Below are 22,427 nucleotides of genomic sequence, written 5' to 3'. Positions count from 1 at the left end.
CATTTTCAAGATTGGGCATAGCAACTCTCACTTATAATCCCAGAATCAGTAGTTCAAGGTCATCCTTAGCTATCTAGCAAGTTTAAGGTTAGCCTAGGCCTACATAAGGCTGTCTCAAAATATCCAAAATAAAAAAAATCAATCAAACAAACACAAACACATCTGTTAGGTTTAAGGACACAACCAAATGGAGGTAGGTAATCATATACCTGTACAATTCTAAATATAAGCTTGTTAACATATCTCTACCTTGTCCATCTTCAAGGAACCAAATTAAATTAGACAACAGCTAAGCAGCAGGTTCTTCTTCCCATAGGCTAGCATAAAGCCCATGTCCCTTTGAATATCTGCTAATAATCAGTTTACAAAAACAAGTAGAGCCTGGTGACTGACACTCCCAGGCCCCGCTGCTGTGGGAAACAGGGTCAGGCATGGACGGTCCAATGGTTTCAGAGTCCAGATGAGGCAATTAACTGGACCAGGAGAGATGGCAGAAGCCAACAGGCAATTTCAAGGGACTAAAAGGAGTATGGGTGTGGAATGAACAGTGCGCTCCTTGGCACACTTGAGGGAGTGTGCAGTGGAGTATGACTAGAATGAAGCCAGTGACAGGAAGGGACCTCCCAGGGCAGCTCCCAGCTCTTCTCTCCTGAACACAGAGACTCCCCTGTGGTCTCGCTTTTTTGGCTCTGAACCTTGATTGTGCATTGCTAGGGGCTGTGAAGGCCAAGGACAGTGAGAAACCAATCAACCTGACGTTAGGGAGGAAAGCAAGAAATGCCTGCCGCTACTGATGAGAAATGGGACTTCCTCGTTTCCTGGTTAATGAATGACCTTGAGGTGAATCCATCAGGCATAATTTGCTTATTCTAATGAGAGAGAGCAACTCTCACTGCAAATCTTCACCAATGCAACTATGCACATAGCAAGAAACCGTAGAAGGAGGAAGCAATTGTTTTGCTATAGCTGAAGGTTTTGTAAACAGAGAATCCGTGCCATTGTCTTCCACTCGCCTCTCCTTTCCTGGAAGAAGCATTGGCAGGTGAAAGAGGCTTGAGACTGAAGAATAACGTGGGGATGCATAAAACAGGGCCTGGTGACCCAGGCCATAAACCCCAGTGAAGGCTGGGAAGTGCAGGCTGGAGGGTCAGTAGTATACATAGTGTGCTTGAGGTCACCCTGGCATATATGAGACCCAGTCTTTTAAAAAGTACAAAGGTTTGTCAATGGAAGAGAATAGAAAGGTGTTCATCACATAGCGAGTGTTCTCTGTTAGAAACAAACCGGTAAGGGAAGCCCGGGTAAGGCAAGCCCCTGGGCTCAGGCTCCAAGGAAGAAAGTGCAGAGGGAGGCGTTCCTGACTTGGCAGGCTAATTCTGTGGTGGCCTGGCTTGTGAAAGGACAGCTACCTCCTCTGGTGGGGCCACCTCAGACGTGCTTAGGAAAATACATAAAATATATAAAACCAGGTAGAATATCGAGGGCAAAGATGTGTCCTGTGGCTCGTGGCTGTCTTACATAGCAGCAGCACAAATGCAACACTGTGTGATATGGTCATTCTTCAACTATGCGTGTGTTTATCACCCCCTTACCAACAACAGCCAGGGAGTGGCTGGGAGACACGGGGGAGAGAGCTGAGGAAGCCAGGGAGTCCAGACTGCAGGATAAAGACTTACAATGCATGTCCTTGATGAACTGGGCTTCAGCCCAGCCACCTGGAATGCGTGTGACAAGACTGTGACTCTGCTTTACACGGGGGCCAGGGGGGGGTGTGTGTGAAAAAGAAACAGAAGCATCTGGGAGCTCACTTGGAGGCCAGGCTGTTCTGATTTACAATTCTTCTGCTGTAGTTTCCCAAGTGCTGTGACTGCATGCCTAGCAATGCTAAGGACTTTTTTTTTTGTTTGTTTTTGTTTTTGTTTTTTACGAGACAGGGTTTCTCTGTATTGTTTTGGAGGCTGTGGGTCCACCCGGCCTCGAACTCACAGAGATCCGCCTGCCTCAGCCTCCCGAGTGCTGGGATTAAAGGTGTGCGCCACCACTGCCCGGCATGCTAAGGACTTTTTACCTTCATATTTTCAAGTGCTACATTGATGTGATCCCTTTCAGCACACTCCCCCCCCCAGCTGCCCCTCCCCCGTTCCTGTGGTTTGAGCTGTGAAATGCTCGCAAGGCACCTTGTCCTTTTCTCTGGAGTCACTGCCCTCCAAGAAAAAAAAGACCTGTTCACTGCTGAGACCATCGCAGCCACAGTTGGTCCCAAAGTCCTCGGCAACAGACAGCAACCCACTCCACCCGTGTGGGATTCTCTGTCCCTGGGAAGCAGGGAAAACACGTGTGTAAAGGAATCTGATATCTTAGGATTGTGCCGTTAAAAGCCAATGCTCTGATGGCATTTGTTCACAGCAAGCCTTGGTGTTGCCACCCTAGTTTGGAACAGCCTCCCACCCTGATAGCCACACATTCCCTTCTCTGGGCTTCTAATCCCTCTGCCTCTGAGCTAAGGCATTGCCTTCCTGGGGGTTCTGAAGCATCCGTGTGGCTGTAAATTGACTGGGGAGAGCAGCAGCCTGAAGGGTGAATGGCGTCCTCCCCAGTGCCTTGTCGATCAGACGGACAGATGGCAACCCAGTCCCTGGAGTCCCGCCAGCCTTTGCGTGCAGCCGTGACCCTCAGGAAACCTGGTCCTCATATTCTTCTCCAGCTGAAGTTAAATGCCCCCGCCGACTCTGTTTCAGAGCTCTGTCCCTGGAGGCTGATGAGACAAGTAATTCCCTCAATGTCTCAGCTACCCTGAATGTATCTGTGGGTTGTTAGGTGGTGAGATGCTGGGAGCTGCGGATCACCGGAGGCTCTTTACAAGTTCAGGGCACTGTGCTGGTACCTGGGAATCCCTGGCATATTGAAGAGGGGAGGGTGGACTTGAAGATACTGTGACCCTAGCTCCTTTTAGACACAGTCACTACTTTCTATTTTGTAATCAAAGGATAATGCGCACTGCGGTCAGCTTGGCTTCTCCGTTGAAGTTGGCAAGTTGCTAGAGAGAGCTCCAGGCAAGCCCTTTCTTTTTGGTCAGGCACTGTTTCTGCTTTTGTTTATCAATAAGGGATGTTTATTTCTTAGGCCTTATTCTAGATTCAACTAAGAGGAAGTCAAGAGATTATTCTTAGAAAGTCCCTGGGGGGAAAGACAGTCATTGTGAGTGAACACTCTCTCAGAACATAAGCTGGCACAAACCAGCTAGGAAGGAAGCTGCCACGTTTCTCCTTAAGGAAGACTATGAGTGGAACAAACTAAGTGGGACAGTTCCGATTCTCTTGCTCCTCTTCCCAAAATAAGAGCCTATGGCATCCAAGGTTGGAATGGAGTTGTTTATATAGCTGATAGCAGTAAGAAGGACCTGTTGCCTGCCTGCCCAAAGTCCAGAACAGAGTTGTGATACTACAAGCTCCAGAGAAGGGCCATTGCAGAGACCAAAGGGCAATCCTGTAACACTGCTGCTGACATTCCAGCCCCAAACGTCTTGTGTTTATGTGTGGATTCACACTCACATGAATGCAGACACGTGTGTGTATATAGATACCAGAGCTCAACACTGAGTACCCACCTTAATTGCTCTCCATCATAGTTTTTTTATTTATTTAGGATGTTTATTAACAGGTTCTTGCAGTTTGTTGACTTTTTTTTAAATCAAGTTGTAAACTTTTATTAAAAATCTCAACTTGAGGCCGGGTGTTGGTGGCGCACGCCTTTAATCCCAGCACTCCGGGGGCAGAGGCAGGCAGATCTCTGTGAGTTCAAGGCCAGCCTGGTCTACAAGAGCTAGTTCCAGGACAGCCTCCAAAGCCACAGAGAAACCCTGTCTCGAAAAACCAAAAAAATAAAAAATAAAAAAATAAAAAAATAAAAAAATAAAAAAATAAAAAAACCAAACTCAACTTGACCAGATATGAAACAATTTAAAAACCATTAAAGGTGTATTGAGAAAAACCAGACCTTTAAAAAAAACACATTTGTCATTACTAAAAGGAGACATCTTTAGGTAAAAATAATAAAAACCCCATGCTGCATAGATAATGCAGATAGTTCTAGTGTATCTGGTCAATGGGCAAAAAGCAAGCACTTAAGGTCTTCAGCTCCAATCTTTGTTCATTTCTTATTGCTGGAATTTCATATTCATTTCTTCTTGTTGGAATTTCATATTCATTCTTCTTGTTGGACAACCAAACCGGATGATGGTAGAGATGGTAATCCGGCATTTACTCAGTCCCGCCCTGCTCAGCCACGGAAGAGGACAAATTATCAGCTGGTGGATTGGCTGCTTTTGTCTCTTGGCCATCTTGTGAGCGTCTGCATACATTGAGGTGGCTGCTGACCCTGGGTCTCATCTCCTTGACTTTCCTTGTCCTCTTCAATGCCATCCTCTCTAGGCAAGGAGGGCCCCTGCAGAATCGTGGTCTGTAACCCCAATACATATTCTGTCTCACTGGTCTACCTTGCTCTCCTGCACCCTGGCTGTCAGCACCTCCATCACTTCTCCTTGCACAGGAGGGTTGGAATACTGTGGTCGATGCCCATAGGGTCTCCGCAAGTAGTAAGGTGGGAACCTTCGCCTGCGATAGGACCAGCATTCTTGGGTTTGGCTTTCAGGAGCGCTTTCCAATCCCTTGTTCTTTTCCCCACTCTCACTATTCTGGTAATTTTTCTGGTAATTGCGTGGAGGACCCCGACAACGTGCGCGGGGGGATATTGATTGTAGTTTTTGTTTTGATTTTCAGATTTACAATATTATAATGGTCTTATCTGTGTCTGGGGTGGTGTCATGATCTCCTGAAAACTTTTCTCACTACATAGCTAAGACTAGCCCCAAATTCCTGATCCTCCTCTGTTAGCCTCCCAAGTGCTAAAATTACTGACATGCTACAGCCAGCCAGAAAAGTATTTTATTGATGTGTAAGGTATCTTTTCTCCGGGTGCATGGGGAAGCCTTAGGTTTCTGTGACAACCAGATCTGATCTGAGAGCAGATATTTTGCTTGATGAGGGAGGCCACAGGGGAATCATTGTCCCCTTCCTCCTTGATGTCCTATAATACAAGGATCAGATCATTAGGAGGTATTTTGCATGACATTCCTTGCCAACAATAGAATGCTATTCCAGGTGGATATAATGAATGATAGCTGAGGTCATTGCTGTTGATATTCCAAAATACCTGCTTCAAGTAGTATAAATATTTTGCGTCTTCTGTATGAAACTAATTTTTCTTCCCATGAGGATTTGGTAAATAAATCCAAATCTGTGATAATATGGAGAAGGGTTATCTTGCTAGAGTAACTGGTGGAAATCAACACTAGGCAAATAGATTCATTCATGTTCCAGAACATTCATCTTTGAGGGTCAAAAATGGGTGCTAAGGAGACTTGGGGAACATCTCGGTTCCATCAAGCAAGTATTCTAAACTTTTTACAGTTATTATCACCCCTCCATATTCATGAGTGTTTAGTTCCAGGGCCCAAGAGTATGCTAAGTCTGCACTCCCAGGGTCCTGACCACCTGACCACTAACAGTCTCCCTCTAAGTTTATTCTCATGCCAGATGTCAGGGTTGTTGGCCCTTTGGAGATGGATTCATATAAGTTTGTCTTTCTGATCCACAAAAGCTCAAAATGAACTAATACTGTACAAAGCTGAGCCCAACTTGGAATGGTCTGAGCTTTCTACAGGGTGAAGCCTAGGGAGTCTGTAGTATCCCCTTTGACTACCTTCTTAAACTCAATGTACACTTATGGAATATAGTTAAAAATCAATTTTACTATAAGATTTAGATGCATGTGTCTAAATACACTTATTTATGAAAAGGCAAAAGAAAGCCATTGTTTGGTCCTCCCAGAGAACACCCAGATGTGGACATTGATATTAGCTCCACAGTTTCCCTTTTCTTTGTAACTGCTTAGTACCACATCTGCTGGATCACTCATGCTCACCTCCTCGCTCCCAGGGATCTTTGCTGCAAATTGACAATATATGCTACAATGAGCATACTTGCATACTTAGTTGGAAAACAAGGTTGCTCACAGCCCTAGAAGCTCAGCTTTCCCCTCCAGTATCCAAGTATTCTTTATTACTCTACCATTTTCGGGGGGAGGAGGGGTTCCGAGACAGGGTTTCTCTGCATTGCTTTTGAGGTTGTCCTGGAACTCGCTCTGTAGACCGGGCTGTTCTCAAACTCACAGAGATTCACCTGCCTCTGCCTCCTGAGTGCTGGGATTAAAGGCCTGAGCCACCAACGGCCGGCTACCCTACCATTTTCAAGTAATGCAATTTATCTAAGATGTATTCAATAAACCAAAGTATGATTCCCAAGGCATTATGGGGTTGTATTTGATCCTCTTTTAGATTTGCAAAGATTTGACCTTGTCAGAGAGTCAGGCCAAGAATTCAATTCATCTGCTGTTTCGTATGCACAAGAGACACTTGTTCTTTACAGGATAAGACTGTCAGTGTGTCACAAGTCATTCCCAGGCTTAATTCTCCTTGAAAGGCATGTTTGCAGGGAGATGGAACAGAATGTCTGTGGTTGAAATGCATCACAACCATCAGGGATACAGCTTTCAGAAAAGAGCAACTGAAGGTGGCACCTAGAAACACTGGAGTTTTTGTATGGAGTCTGTTTGTAGCCATAAACCAGACGGGGAATTCCACTATGTATAGGTTCTCTTGGAACAGCTGCTACAAAATGTGTTGGAGTGACAGCAAAATCTCTTCTTGAGTGCAGACTTTCTCCTTTTGTATCTGGGGTTTCGCTACTGACTCAAAGTGCTGTGTGGTCCTTAAAGTGAATACAGATAAGGTCATCCACTACGTACATACCAAACAGATCCAGTCTGGCTACATTAACTTACTGACTAATGTACATGTCAGTTTCCCAGAAACTTCCAATAGCGAGGCTGCATATCCTCGGCCAGCTGGAATTGAGATCAGAGACCCCTGAGTTAAGGTCAGCCAAGTTGCCACTGGAAACAACTGCTGCCCTTGGATACAACTACCATTCTCCATCCTAACCCGAAACACCAACTTGATGCACAGGTTAGAGCCTAATTAGAGGCCAATATAAAATTTTTAATGTTCTTAATAAATATACTTGGCTAGGCACTCAAAAGGCTGAAGTTAGTGGGATTGAAACAAATCTAAGCCCAGCCTGGGTCACAGAGTAAGTGCAAGAACAGCCTGATATACACAGCAAAGCCCTGTCTATATATAAACAAGCAACCACACATCTCCCTGATAGCCCAAACAGAAAAATAAAACAAAACAAAACCACAGACTCTGAAAGATCTTTCATATCCAAAATGGGGTCCTCTCCTCTAAGCTCTCACTTATGAACAGAATAACCCTCTATGTAATGGACTCTTCTTTTAGGACTTTAAGGTGAAATGTCTTAACGTCACCATGATTAAGGTTCAGTTCCTTGTCTCGTGCTAACCTGAACCCAAAGAAGGACTGACATCTCTGCACAACCCCAAGAAAATAGCTCTCAAGTGGTCCCCATACTAAATGCTTTTTTTTCAATCACTGTGTTTGAACAACTGAAGGAGGAAAGATGTATGTGGCTTATCATTTCAGGGGTTCCATCTATCCTAGGAGAGAGGATATGTCATAGCAGCATGACTCCATGCCAGCCAGGAACAGAGAGAATGCCTATACACAGTGGCTTCACTCAGAGCAAGGCTTCCAGTTGTTGGAATAGAATATTCTCACTGGCATACAAAGAAACACAACAAAGGGAAAGGAGCCTGGCAAGGTTGCCACTACCCAAACTAGGCTAGCAAGCAGCACACATGGTCAAGATGGCCTCTGTCTTTTACCTCTAGATAGAGCTTGACTGCTCCTCATTGGCTGAGGGTCAACCTCACAGGCTGCTTCTGACTGGATAATTTGGAAAGCTGAGCACAGGAGATAAATAAAGAAAGGGGAGAAGGAGTTGGCTGCTCGGAGCCATCAAGTTCAGAGAAGGCATCCAGGTCTCTGCACACACAAAACTATTACCAGGTGGGGAAGATTAAAAGATTAAATTACTTTGCATAAAAGTTTTATAAGTCTAGAGAGATTCATGGAATATTGGTCCTTGGGCTAGCCATTTTTGACAGAAAAAAAGAACATTCATAACTAATATGCTTTAGAAATTCCTTGATAGACATACCCACATATGTACTAAAACAATCCTTCTTAACCCAAGTAGTTGACAATATTAATTGTTCATATCCCTCCCCTCAAAGAGAAAATATTTATGTGAAACATAAAGTTCCGAGTTATTATTTTTTTTAATTTTACCTTTGAAGCAGGGTCTTCTTGTATAGCCCAAACTTGCCTCAAATGTGGAATCCTCATTCTATCCCAGTCTTGGGATCATAGGTGTGTGCCCCCATGTTCCACCATCTATTTGAGTTTTTTGTTTGTTTTGTTGCTTCTGTTGTTTTGGATTCAGTTTTATGAAACAAGGTCTCACATTGTAGCTCATACTGGCCCAGAACTCACTATGGGTCCTGGCAGAGATTACACTCAGAGAAATCCTCCTGCCTCTGCTTTTTGGGTATTAGGATTATCAGAATTGAACCACCAAGCCTGGCCGGTTGTCTTGGTTATTTTTCGATTACTATGATAAGACACCATGACCAAGGCAATTTACAAAATAAAGAATTTAATTTGGGGCTCATGGTTCCAGAGGATACTAAAGACCATGACCATCATGGTGTGAGCATGGCACAGTCAAGTAGACATGACCTTAGAATAGTAGCTGAGAGCACACATCTGATCCACAAGCATGGGGGATGGAGAGGGAGAGGGAGAGGGAGAGGGAGAGGGAGAGAGAGAGAGAGAGAGAGACAGAGAGAGAGAGAGAGAGAGAGAGAGAGAGGGAGGGAGGGAGGGAGGGAGGGAGGGAGAGAGAGAGAGACAGAGAGAGAACACTAACTGGTACTGGCATGAGATTTGGAAATCTACCCCTAGTGACACACCTCCACCAACAAGGCCACATCTCATAATCCCTTCCAATTTGGGACCTAACATTCAACTGGGTGGGGGGGGGACTGTCATTCAAACTAACACAGTGTTAGAAATCTATTGGTGCCTTGATAGGAAGAATGAAGTTTGGTTACTAATGGGATTATATGCCTTGTGGTAGAGATGTTTTTTCTCTTCCTTCCCAATCTACCCACATTGTAGCTCATACTGGCCCAGAACTCACTATGGGTCCTGGCAGAGATTACACTCAGAGAAATCCTCCTGCCTCTGCTTTTTGGGTATTAGGATTATCAGAATTGAACCACCAAGCCTGGCCGGTTGTCTTGGTTATTTTTCGATTACTATGATAAGACACCATGACCAAGGCAATTTACAAAATAAAGAATTTAATTTGGGGCTCATGGTTCCAGAGGATACTAAAGACCATGACCATCATGGTGTGAGCATGGCACAGTCAAGTAGACATGACCTTAGAATAGTAGCTGAGAGCACACATCTGATCCACAAGCATGGGGGATGGAGAGGGAGAGGGAGAGGGAGAGGGAGAGGGAGAGGGAGAGAGAGAGAGAGAGAGAGACAGAGAGAGAGAGAGAGAGAGAGGGAGGAAGGGAGGGAGGGAGGGAGGGAGAGAGAGAGAGACAGAGAGAGAACACTAACTGGTACTGGCATGAGATTTGGAAATCTACCCCTAGTGACACACCTCCACCAACAAGGCCACATCTCATAATCCCTTCCAATTTGGGACCTAACATTCAACTGGGTGGGGGGGGGACTGTCATTCAAACTAACACAGTGTTAGAAATCTATTGGTGCCTTGATAGGAAGAATGAAGTTTGGTTACTAATGGGATTATATGCCTTGTGGTAGAGATGTTTTTTCTCTTCCTTCCCAATCTACCCACTGGAAGCTGAAAATGCCATTAATTAAAAATGTACTGACTGTTCCTCACCTATAGGTAACCAGGGCTGAGCTGCACATTGCACACAGGATGCCAGTCATTTCCTTTCCTCTCTTGGTTGGTATACTTTTTTTAAGACAGGGTATCTCTATGCAAATGTAGACCAGGCTGGCTTCGAACTCCTGAGTGCAGGCATTGAGCGCCCAGTTTTGGTGGGCCCTTTTGAAATGCCTGCCTCTGCCTCTGATGTTTCTGCTTGGTATCAATTCTATTTTAAGTGAATTCTTTATTTTGATTCTTCTTTTTCAACCCATTTTAATTGGTTTTCGAGACACAGCATTGGCAAATAAGACCCACAGACACTATTTCATGAGCTATTGAACTTTGATAATAACTGACTATGTTTTCCTAATAATTCAGTTGGAGATCAAATTCCTGGTAATCATCGCTGTTTGGGGGCTGTACAGACCCTGCTCCACTGTAGTTCAGTGTCACTCCAGCGGTGACCTCAGAATCTCAGTAGATGCTGAACATTGTGGTTCCTCACACTTCCCTGAGGTGACAGGATTCATCTCTGGGCCAGGATCTCTTGCTCAAACACTGGGCCATGCCACAGTCACCTCTCTGTCTCTCAGAACAGCAGTGGAGCAGGTCCTTTTCTTCTGCGCCCAGGGGACTTTGACAGCCTCCATTCCCTTCCTCCCATCAGGTGGAGAAGACAAAATACTCTCTATTCCTGCCTTTGCCCTGGGGAGTCACCATCTCCCCATTCCCATGTCCTTTCTGGCTTAGTGCCCTACACTCTCAATTCTCGAGAGACCCCAAGGACCCTAGAAGATACTAGAGAATTCTTTCTTTGTACTCTTAATATTCTCACTCATCTTAAAAATGCACTTATGGTAGGGGTTAGAGCATTTCCTTTAGGCAGGAAAACCACCATACTCTTTAAGAAACACCATTCCATTTACTCTCATCACCCTAAATGTTGGCTGTGTTTTTAGTAAGCTTTGTACACTGTACAGTAGCTGTCATCTTTTAGATTATGGCAAAAAAAGCACCTTAGAGTAACCCCCTATACAAGAAGGCAGTCTATAGTATTTTAACAAAGGGCAGGTATCAGGAACTCTATTAATATATTTCATATCTCAAGGAGAAATTCCATTAAAAACATCAAAAATAAGTGAAAGGCGACCATATAAACTTTAATAACAGTCATAGGTCATAGTGTCCATCAGTGAGACAGTTCAGGGAGCATACACACAACTAAGATGTCTATGAGATCGCTAGGCCATATAATCCCTCTGCATTGACTCTGTGAATGGCACTGGTTTCTTTATAAATGGCTTTGTTCAATCCCATGATGACCCGAGGAAGGTGGTACTATTTTGTGCCTCTTTTCAGGACACTGAGGGACATCGGGGTTAAGGAATTTGCCCACAGTCATACACCTAATGAGTGGTACAGTCTAAACTGGAATCCATGCTCAGGAGGTTCTCTGGGAGAACGTGGGACATCTCTAGACACAGACTATCTAAGATGGACTACCCTCCATCGTGAGTAAGGCTTGAAGAGACACAGGCTTATGGAAACGTAATTTAAACTGTGGGTTAGGAATAAGAATTGAACCTGCTTGCTTGCAAGCATAGGGTCGCATCTATCAAGAGAGGTTACAAGTTCCCTGGGTCAATATCCCAGACAGAAATGGCACCTATTGGAACAGACTTCCAGTCCAACCAAACCATGATCTCATGATGTCAAAGGCCAGGAATGTGAATTGGTGTGCTGAAAATAACAGCTTGCTTTCACTTTCCAAGCACAAGCCAGCCAGCCTAAGGCCAGCGCTCTGCAGCTCAAAGGGACATGCGTGTGCCAGACGGATTAAACACTAAGGGAATCTGATACACACACTCCGGGGAGGGTTTTTTCCACTACTCTCTAATCCAATGAAGCCTGGCCTGGCAAAGACAGTTGGATTGAAAGAGTGACTAAATATGCAGAGTCCTTGGAGGGCAGAATACAGACTGTCTACAAGGCAAAGGCATTTTGCCTTTAGTCTGTCTGGATTCCTAATATCTCCTGCAGACTATTAATCATGCAAACCAGACTCTTGAACCTCTTTGAATCATTTTACATTCAAAATCCTCCTTACCAAAACAAAGCTACAAAATCCAGCCTGGTTATCTGAGTTAAATGACTTCAAATGATGGTTTGCAGGGAATATGTGACCCACACTGAATACCTATTTTAATAGCTTTCAAATGGTTTTACAAAAAGAAAATCTCAATCATATCATGAAATCAGAATTAAGAATTAGCCAAAGACTTATTGTTCATTTCCTTTCAATTACCTATTAAAACACTAGTCACCCCAAGTTTTTGCCATCAGGAATACTAATGGAAACAAAAGAATTGTTTTTTCTATAAGACAATTTCTATCAAATTTTATTGAGTGAGAATTTGGCCTGGAGTTTACACTTGAATGTTACCATTTTGCATGTTAAATGTTGTCTGATTTTACTTGTGACTTTAACATGAAGCAGGTGTCGTGATTTACGAAGCCATGCCTATCTGAAGCCCAAGTTACCTTGGCTTCTTTTCTCCCCATGTACAGTGTTCCCCAGCTTTCTCTGATTTCATTCTTTTAACGAATCCATGCTGTGCTGAGCCCAAGTTTTCTCATCTTGTTTCCCCGGGATGTGTGGATAGAAACACTTTCCTCCGAGAACTTCATCCTAGAGTGGCTTCTAGAGCCAAATTGAAGCTGTAGACCCATGCTGGTATCTAGATTCCAGAACAGTCCAAATCTCCTATTCCAGCCACACATAAATTCCTCAGTTTGCTTCCAACAGAAAATCTGGGAAGGGAACAAAGTCTGAGTTTTTCCCCCAGAAAGGGCAAGCTGTGTGTTTACACCTCAGGGCAGGGAGGGACCTGAGATCCATAAACTCTGGATTGCACAAGCTAGAAAACTGGAATGGTGTGGAAGATAAAATACTTAGCCAGGCAGGTAGAATGTGACCACCAATCTGTCACCCTGGTAGCTGCCAACATTTCCAAGATGCCAAAGATGTAAGCTTTTAAAGCAAAGCCTCTTTTTGTTTTGGTTTGGGTTTTTTTTTTAAGTTTTGTTTTGTTTTGTTGTGATTTCTTAATTTTCCCCTGAGACTCCCAGGCAATCTGAGAGCTGGAGTTTGCACATTCCAGGCTCACAGCAAACAGAACGTGGGACCAGCAAAGCAAAGGGCTTCACTATAACAGAAATTTCCAGAGCTGATCTAGACACATAGTTTAATATCCTACCCTGGAGAATGTTTTGCACTACTTAGAACTTTTATCTTGTCTATTCCTTTAAAAAAAAGTTTGGAAGTCAGATAAGGTTAGGGAATTTGAGAGATGCTAAGGTAGAAATTTTCAGAAGGAACAAAAAGGGAACTCCAGAAATGAGTTTCAAATTTGACCACCTCAAGGTGACACAAGAATATTAACACACAGCAGTGGTGACCATGTGGTCCTCCATGAACTCTGGCACTGGCCAGGATGATCTTTCCTGAGTGGATTTGCAGGTCTACAGATATCAGAGATGTTGAAGTAAAGATAATGTGAGTGTTCCCAACAACAACCACAGAGCGCGGACTCACTGGGACTCAAGCTCCTGTCATCTCTCTCTCTGTTGTCTTACTGGCCAGGATATGTGTCTCAACTTCTAATTGGGAAAATTACACTTATAATTTATAATAATAAAAGTATGGGTATACTTTTCAAAATTAAGGTTCAGATTTACTGTCCCTTGAGGACAATATTTATCATTGTATTTCTAATGCATTACATGACACATGGCAAATGAAAAGATCTCAACATAAGTGGCGTTAATAAACTGAAAAATGAGTCGACTGATGTAGATCAAGAGATAGATGGGAAGGTGACTATCCACTTGTGGAGCACTATTATTTTACTTCTATTATTGGATTTAATCATAAACTAAGGAAGCAAAAAACCTGGGTTCAAGCCAGGCATGGTGGCCCACAATCTTTAATTCAAGCATATGGGAAAGCAGAGGCAAGTGAGTCTCTGTGCACTGGAGGCCAGCCTAGACTTCACAGTGAGATTCTGCCTCAAAAAATCAAAACAAAGCAAAAACAAACACCTGGGTATGAATCCTAGCCATACAGGGTCATTGATGAAGCTCTTAAATCTCCCAAAGGCTTAGTTTTGCCATCTGAAAAATGGAGATAATAACTCCTCTAGCTTTGCTAGTGCTATGAGCTTTTTATATAAAGCAAGGACAACAATGAGTCTGACAGTAGAGGGTAAACTGAGGAAACTCCACAAATGCATATTTGTATCATAATCATTAATATCACTAATGACAATCTCCTAGGACTCTGGGAGCTCAGTCACCCAAATCCTGTCAAAATGAAAACTGCCACAAACCACCACAAGTCACATGCCACATCTGCATTTACTTTTCCAAGTGACTTAGATTTTATAGTAATTATAAAATAATTCATAACATTTTGTGTTTTGTCACCACAGTGAGCCAACAAAGGCATGCTCACAATTTGGAAATTAGAGACAGACTAATCTCAGAGAAATACTTTTACAAAACACACATGCATCTGTATACAGATACACACACCCATGTGCACGCACACAACACCAAACACCCTTTTAGCACTGAAAATGATTCTGGTAGGTGTGAAAACACACCCTTAAAAAACAGAAATGGATTTTCTTCTTCAATTAGCAAACTTTCTGGGTCTTCTCTACCCCCTCCTCCTCTCCCTCCTCCTCCTCCTCTCCCTCCTCCTCCTCTTCCTTCCCCTCTCCTTCAGCTCAGTCAGTGAGAGCTGCCTAAGTGTCCAGAATCCTCATATTATGGGGGACCTGTCACCCATGACCTCCAAATGACTATCACTTCTGTTCAGTAAGTCAACCCCATTCACAAAATTCTGGAATGGGCGTGACAATGAATAGAGCAAGAAAACTTTATTTTCTTTAGCACCACCTTTCTCATCCTTGTCCCTTAGTGTTTATTTACTGTGTCTTAAAGTTCACTGTCTCTTTCCATCTTGACAACACCTTTCCATCTGACATAGGGGAGCACATTGAGGCTTAGAACGATTAAGCCATTTTCCCAAAGGCACACAGTTTCCAAGTCAGTGTTGGACTCAAAACCAAACCCAGCTTCTTCTACTTCGGGAAAACACCAAATGGCGGATGAAGGCGGTGCAGTGGGAGGGCCCGGAGGACCCGGGGGCTTGGGATTAGGCAGCCGCGGCAGCTTCCTTGGAGGCTTAGGCAGTGGCCTCAGGGGCCGCGGTCATGGTCGAGGCCACGGGGCTCGTGGAGGTAAAGCCGAAGACAAGGAGCGAGCGGATCCCTGTCACCAAGCTGGGCCACCTGGTTAAGGACATGAAGATCAAGTCCCTGGAGGAGATCTACCTGTTCTCCCTGCCCATTAAGGAATCCGAGATTATTGATTTTTTTCTGGGCGTATCTCTAAAGGATGAAGTTCTAAAAATCATTCCAGTACAGAAGCAGACTCCGGCTGGCCAGCAGACCAGGTTCAAGGCTTTTGTCGCTATTGGGGACTACAACGGTCATGTTGGTCTTGGTGTGAAGTGCTCCAAGGAGGTAGCCACAGCCATCCGGGGGGCCATCATCTTGGCCAAGCTTTCCATTGTCCCTGTGCGGAGAGGCTACTGGGGGAACAAGATTGGCAAGCCCCACACTGTCCCATGCAAAGTGACGGGCCGCTGTTGCTCTGTGTTGGTGCCTCTCATCCCTGCCCCCAGAGGCACTGGCATCGTCTCGGCTCCTGTGCCCAAGCAGCTACTGATGATGGCCGGTATTGATGACTGCTACACGTCAGCCAGGGGCTGCACTGCCACCCTGGGCAACTTTGCCAAGGCCACCTTTGATGCCATCTCCAAGACCTACAGCTACCTGACCCCCAACCTCTGGAAAGAGACTGTGTTCACCAAGTCTCCTTATCAGGAATTCACGGACCATCTTGTGAAAGCCCACACCAGAGTCTCTGTTCAGAGGACCCAGGGTCCATCTGTGGCCACCACATAAGGGTTTTCATACAAGAAAAATAAAGTGAATTAAGTCTGTTAAAAAAAAACCAAACCCACCCAAATCTAAACTCTATGTTTTAAGCATTCCATTGGACTGCCTGCCCAGGTGATTTTATTACAGGAAATTTGGTAGCATTGGGGTAGAAACCACCCAGGGACCAGAGGTGCTCGTGAGAATGCCTCAACCCATGTGGGTACTCTGTGAATTACTGCCAAGCTACTAACATATTTTTTGAACCAATGTCTTTATGTGCCCCATTGTGCTAGGCATACTGGAACTAAAAAAGAAAGAAAGAAAGAAAGAAAGAAAGAAAGAAAGAAAGAAAGAAAGAAAGAAAGAAAACCTATTTCTAGAATGTAGGTGATTAATGGTGATTTCGTTCCCTTTTCTGGGATTGTCTGTATTTCAAAATAAATGTTGCATGCTGTGAGTCAAATGAATGAACCCCTAATAGTAGAACTTCAGCCGTGAGCCAGGCAGATGGAGAATGTGTTTACATTGTACGCTCAGTTAATTTTGTTAAATAATCATTCGTGTCTGGAGATCTGAGACTAAATTACTATACAACATACCAATAAAACTGTGTTCAACTATTCTATAAGACTGATGGTAGGGAACCAAGCTCACCTTCAAAGTTCCTTCTATCACATCAAATTCTCAAGCCCCATGTGATAACACATGCCTATAAGCCCAGAATTTGGAGGGGCTGCGGCAGGTGGGTTGCCATGAGTTCAAGGGCAGCCTAGAATCTTAAGTGAGTTCCAGGCCAGCTAGGGTTACAATAGCCCTGTCTCAAACACATGCACGCATACACACACACACACACACACACACACACACACACACACACACTGCTGTGTATGGTCCCATTACTTTTACAGATAATATATAGGATTCTGAAATGACTTACTTAAAGATTCTGGGGAGTAACCATTTCTGTCAGTCTGCCCAGTGGGCATTGAGAGTACAAGGGCTTCCTGAGAGGGTGAGCTGCAGAGGGTATCTGACTAAACCAGCTTCAGGGTTCTTGCTCTTGCAAAATAGCTTTTCCTTCCAGGCTCTGAGATAAGAGAGGACACAAGAAGCCCTGCTTCTGCCAGAGGCTTCTATTTTGCAAGGATTCTCAGCCTGCCTGAGGTCACTGGAGTGAGAAGAAGAAAGGGCACTTTCTCACTTGGCCTGAATTCAAGGCCAAATTCCCTCCTCACCTTGAAGTTAACTATGCTCCCTAATAGCTATTATTCAGAATTGTTCATGCATCCTGCTAGGACCCTTCAGTTCTGTCCACAGACATGCTACTGGACCTCAAAGAAAACCACAGGCAGCTCCAAGAGTCACAGAGAGTGATGAGATGTGCTGGTAGGGGCAGTTCCAGGTCCTCCTATAACGTGAACAGCATGGGCCGTATCTGAGACTGCAAAGTAATAGCTTCACCTTCCCAGCCTTTGATGAGCTTTGCCTCACTTTGAGACAAAATCAGCTCTGAGCAATGTATGCTTTATGTCCTGCAACCTAATGGCCATCACCCTCTGAGGACATTTACTCCCCGCACCCCCTCACTGACAATATACCCCTGTACAGTCACCAGTGAGGCATATGGTCAATGGTCCTATAGACCCAGCAGCTTTTAGTGCTTATGAGAAGAGAACTTGCCTGGTGAAATGTCCTCTGAAGCAGGTCAAAGAATAAAAACTAAAATAAAACCTTCAAGTGACTTGAAATTTCATGAAAAAAAAAGAAAGAAAGAAAAGAAAAGAACCCACAAAACCACTTCCCTTCCAATTCTAGATGCGGAACATGAGAGCGTCAAGTGCAACTTATTCTAGGCAAAGTTCAGAGAAAAGCATTCACACCTTCTCCAGGCAAGCCAGCTGAGGCACCAGAGCTCAGTTCCCACAATGCTCTCAAGAAAAAAAATGCTGACACTTAAGACATGTGGCCTGGGTAGCTCTAAACCTCCCTTCCCAGTAGGTGCCACCTCAGAGTGTCCCATAGCCTGGTGCTATGGAGTCTGTGAAACCTTAGCAACATTAGGGAATTGGCCATGTATGTGCAAAAGTGCTGTGGTGATGTCTATCTGCCTTGACTGTTGTCTTTAGGTTCATGTGGTACATTTAGAAGGGGGCCTTAGTGGTTTGCACTTACATAGCTGTCACGAGGCCTCTGCCTCCTGTGCTCTTTCTCGTTCCTGATAGCCTTGCTCCACAGATGGTTGCTGTGTGGAACTATGAGCTGCTTTTCATGGCTTGCTATGAGGGAAGCTTCATACTTGTCACAAAGGCTTTACATGCTGGTAACATGAACACAAGGGCCCAAGTCTGTGGGCAGGGGACACACAACTTAGGAGGTAAGGAGTAAGTCACGATGACTTTTGATGTCACACAAGTTCAGAGACAGAGATGGCACATCAACACGTGGCTTACCATAGATTTAGACTGTCTACTTGGGGGCTTCTCTGAGTTTGTACAAAAGACAGAATGTCACCCAAATAGATTCCTACTTCTTAATACCAGAAGTCTATGGCAAGGTCTTTGTATCCAGGGTCATAGTTAAGTGTTAATACATGATCTAAGACTCACTATATAAAATACTCTGGAAATGGGCTGAGATATAGCTCAGCTGGTAAAGTGTTTGCTGAGTACGCATGGCAACCTGAGTTCAATATGCCAAATCCACATAAAAAAAAGCCAGGCATAGCAGTGTCTGCATGTATCCCAATGCTGGGGAGGTGGAGACAGGTGGATCCCTGGGGTTCACTAGCCTAAGTGGCAAGTTCCAGGCCCAAAACAGACCGTGTCTACAAAAATAAGGTAGATACATAAAATAAAGTTCAACAACCAAGGTTGACTCCTGACCCCTACACCCACAAGCACACAGGTATACGGGCATCTCCTCACAAACATCCGCGCCCAACACACAGTAGAACCTACATGTTTTAGCAATCCTTTTGTGAGTGCAGCCAGCAAGGGCAGAGGGGCCTCTGTGGAGTTAGCGTGGGCAGGAGACTTGCCACAAGTAGGACAAGAGTTACAGAACTATGCTACCCACCGACTGGTAGGAAAGGGACCAGAGGTGAAGACATCAACAGGGATGTTCCGGAGCCAGCAGCTGAGCTTCTCCCTCAGGCTCAATCTCAGGGGCTTGGACTGTTGTGAAGAAGGCAGGGCAACTGGCTTGTGAGTCAGGCTGCCTTCATCCCCTGGTCCTCTGAGGTTGACATAGCCCTGTGGCTGTTGTGAGTTCGGGTTGTTCCCTGCTCTGTGTCTTACTACACTGCAGCCCAAACCCACACAGTGGCTTGTGAAATCCTGCTTACTCTGCTGAGCCAAGGCAAGGGCTCCTGCACATACTGCTCTGTGGCCCAGTGGAGCTACGTCCATTATTTGAAGAGATGAAGGGCCGTAGATTGCCTTACCAGGTGACTGCAGGTACTGTCACTTCCTACCTACTCCTCTCTTGGATGTCTGGCTTCTTTTCCATAATGGGAGCACTGGTGGTTGTGTAAGATCAACAAATGCATCCCCTGCCATGGACAAAGAACTGAGCATTCAGCAAAGACAATGGAATTGAGTGTCTGGGAAAGATATAAGAGCAAGCTGCATAGAAGTAAGCCTGGGTATTTTATAGGACCCTGGGTCTTCCCCATTCCCTTATTGGCCCTATTTAAATTCCACCCCCATGCCTCCCTGCCATTTCTCATTGCAATGTCTTCTGTCAACAAGAAGCCATCATGCCAGGGAGTCCTCTTCCTCTCTCCTTGTCTGTGTTCCTCTAACCCTCCTGCGTTACAATCCCCGCTATCCACAGAGGATGTTGTACCTCACCATTTAAATACAAAAGATAGCTCCATAGTGCTCTGAAAATTAAGATACGTTCCCAGCAGATGTCAACATGTTCACAGCTCTAACAGCTTCCTGTCTACTCGTCCACCATGATCCCTGTGTCCCAGCACACTGGGCTGGATGTCCCAGTCTTTATGGAATCCTGCAGCATCTTGTTCTTTCCACTAGTGTTTCTGTAAGTTGTCACCAGTTGAAGATATGCAAGTCTTCCCTGAGCTCTCAATTTTTTGCAAACACTCAGCCCACCATACTCCTTCACAAAGCAGCAGTTGCTCAGTATCAGTTAAACTGAAACACGGCCAGTTTAAGCTACTGGGATATAACCTTGGGTGGCAACTTGAAGGTGATACCAGAATCCTGACATTCCAGCAACTGGACTTCCTAGAGGATGTCGAATGCAGGTGGGAAAAAGCCAGGCATGCTGTGAAAGTTTTGTAATCAACAATGAGTTCTTGCCATCTCTGGGGACAAATGGTACTTCTCTTGTTCAGTTAGATGTGGAGGTTACTATTCTTAACATATAAAGTGGTCATATTTAGCAAATAAAAAATAAGACTACGGTTAAATTCAAATTTTAGACAAGGAAAGAAAAATTTTCTGTACAAACAAGTCCTAATTTTTTATGGAATATAATTATACTGAAAGCCACTCATAGTTTAATCTGAAATCTAAGTGTGACAGGCTCTCCGGTATCCTTACTCACAACTTTAACTACCTGCTTTTTGCCATATGTTCTATGGTGCCAAGATGTTACCTACTGGTTGTAAATGACAAATCTCAAAACGTAAGTACCACTGAGCACTGAGCAGGATGTGGTGGTGTGCACCTATAATCTCAATACTCAAGAACCTGAGTCATTGTGAGTGTTCAACCACTGCTGGGCATCTCTATCAACCTCCCACATCCACAGCTCAGCAGAAGAAGGGAAAAAGAGAACGTACGGAGGAGAGCTGTGAAATGCTGTCTTTTAGACATGGCATGACTGGCATACATCTACTCACAGCAGTGGGGTTGCCTGCACAAGACCAAGCCTGTCAAATTCCAGCACTGATAGGAACCCTGACCCTACAAAGAAGTTACAAGTGATAATTACTGAGGGAGATGACTTTTCTTCAGGAATGTGACTGCTGGTAGGTTGCCCATGCTCCACTGTATGAACCCAAACACATGCACATATGGCTAACAGTGGTTGAACTGGGGGAAGATGATTTAAGTGCCCATGCTTACTTACCAGGCTAAGGTTAGCTGTTATGGCAGGTCAATGAATTAAACCAGACTTGGGTTAGAGGGGGCCACAGCAAGACTGAGACTGACAATTTTTATTGAGAACAGTAAGACTTTTTATACCCTTATCAGAAATAGAATATAGTGCTGATTGCCAGGATCAATGCAGTTGTAGTTGCCAGGATACAATGGTGTTTGCAAGCTATACAGGGAATACAAGATTAATGTCTAAGACCAATTGTTCTGTCAAGCTTCCATGCTTCCTTGACTCCTAAGGGAACATACAGAGAAACACAAAGCAGCCTGAATGCTTCACTGCCCGAGGGAATGAATACATCAATTTCTCAGGAACTAAAAGGCACACAGTCTCCCAGGAGTCACGGACTCTAACCCAAAAAACCTATGATGCATGTCTCTCAATGCCGCTGGATAAGTCAACTCTATGATTCCCCACAAGTGATGATGATAGGACATGATGATGATGATAATGGAACGTGATGATAATAGGATATTATGATAGGACATGATGATGATGAGAAGATATAATGATGATGACGATAGAACATGAAGCCAGGAAGGATATATGTTAGGAGGTCATGGGGGGATTGGGAGAAGGTAGTGTGGGAAGGTATGATCAAAAGACATTGCACACATATGTGAATTTTCAGTTAGTAAATAAAAATTATTAATAAGAAAAAAGATTATTGCTTCAAGTTCAAAGCCTGCCTAGGCTCCATAAGTAGACCTCATCTCAAAAACTAAAGTAATAATGATCTCCCCAGAATCCCATGAAAATCAGTGTGAGATTACCTTTGTGTATAATTCTTCTGCAGTATTTATTCTTTTGTCTCTATGTTCCTACTATCAGTGCCTGAGTCATTATTGTCTTAGAGGGTGGTGCTGGAACTATTTCTAGAATCCATGGAAGGCTGGGCTGAAAGCATATGTGTGTTCCTGCATGTGAGCTCCGGGGAGGAGGAATAGACTTTGGTGGGGACTTTTAGCATGGTCCCGTAGAAGAATTACATTTCCAAACCATTCCCTGGTTTTCCACACTTAAAATTTTGTATATTTAAGTAATAGCAAAAGTATTAAGAAAAGTGGAAGTGGTTTTGAACCTCTAAAATCCTTTATTGTGGAAATTCAGGCTTGAGTTCAGATCTAAAAGAAAAGGCATTACTCTCTCTACACACACACACACACGCAGAGAGAGAGAGAGAGAGAGAGAGAGAGAGAGAGAGAGAGAGAGAGAGAGAGAGAGAGAGAGAGAGAGAACACAGTTTTTCTGGAATTTCAAGATGCTTCAAGCAGAAGGAATTAAAAGTGAAGGCATGTACCCTGATGGGGCTTAGCTTTCAGAAAAA

General features: G+C 44.2%; 1 protein-coding gene and 1 pseudogene across 1 annotated transcript in view; both read left to right on the top strand.

Moving 5' to 3' along the window:
• Window positions 1-22,427, top strand: part of Nedd9 (neural precursor cell expressed, developmentally down-regulated 9) — a 176,675-nt gene that overhangs the window by 85,993 nt on the left and 68,255 nt on the right. The gene's annotated exons all lie outside the window — the stretch shown is intronic.
• On the top strand, window positions 15,112-16,009 carry LOC101823879 (annotated as a pseudogene).

The sequence above is a fragment of the Mesocricetus auratus genome, unplaced genomic scaffold (assembly GCF_017639785.1).
Source record: "Mesocricetus auratus isolate SY011 unplaced genomic scaffold, BCM_Maur_2.0 Super-Scaffold_100013, whole genome shotgun sequence".
In the NCBI taxonomy this organism is placed as follows: Eukaryota; Metazoa; Chordata; class Mammalia; order Rodentia; family Cricetidae; genus Mesocricetus; species Mesocricetus auratus.
Note: the sequence above shows the minus strand (reverse complement) of the source record. Positions and strands in the feature narration are given on the sequence as shown.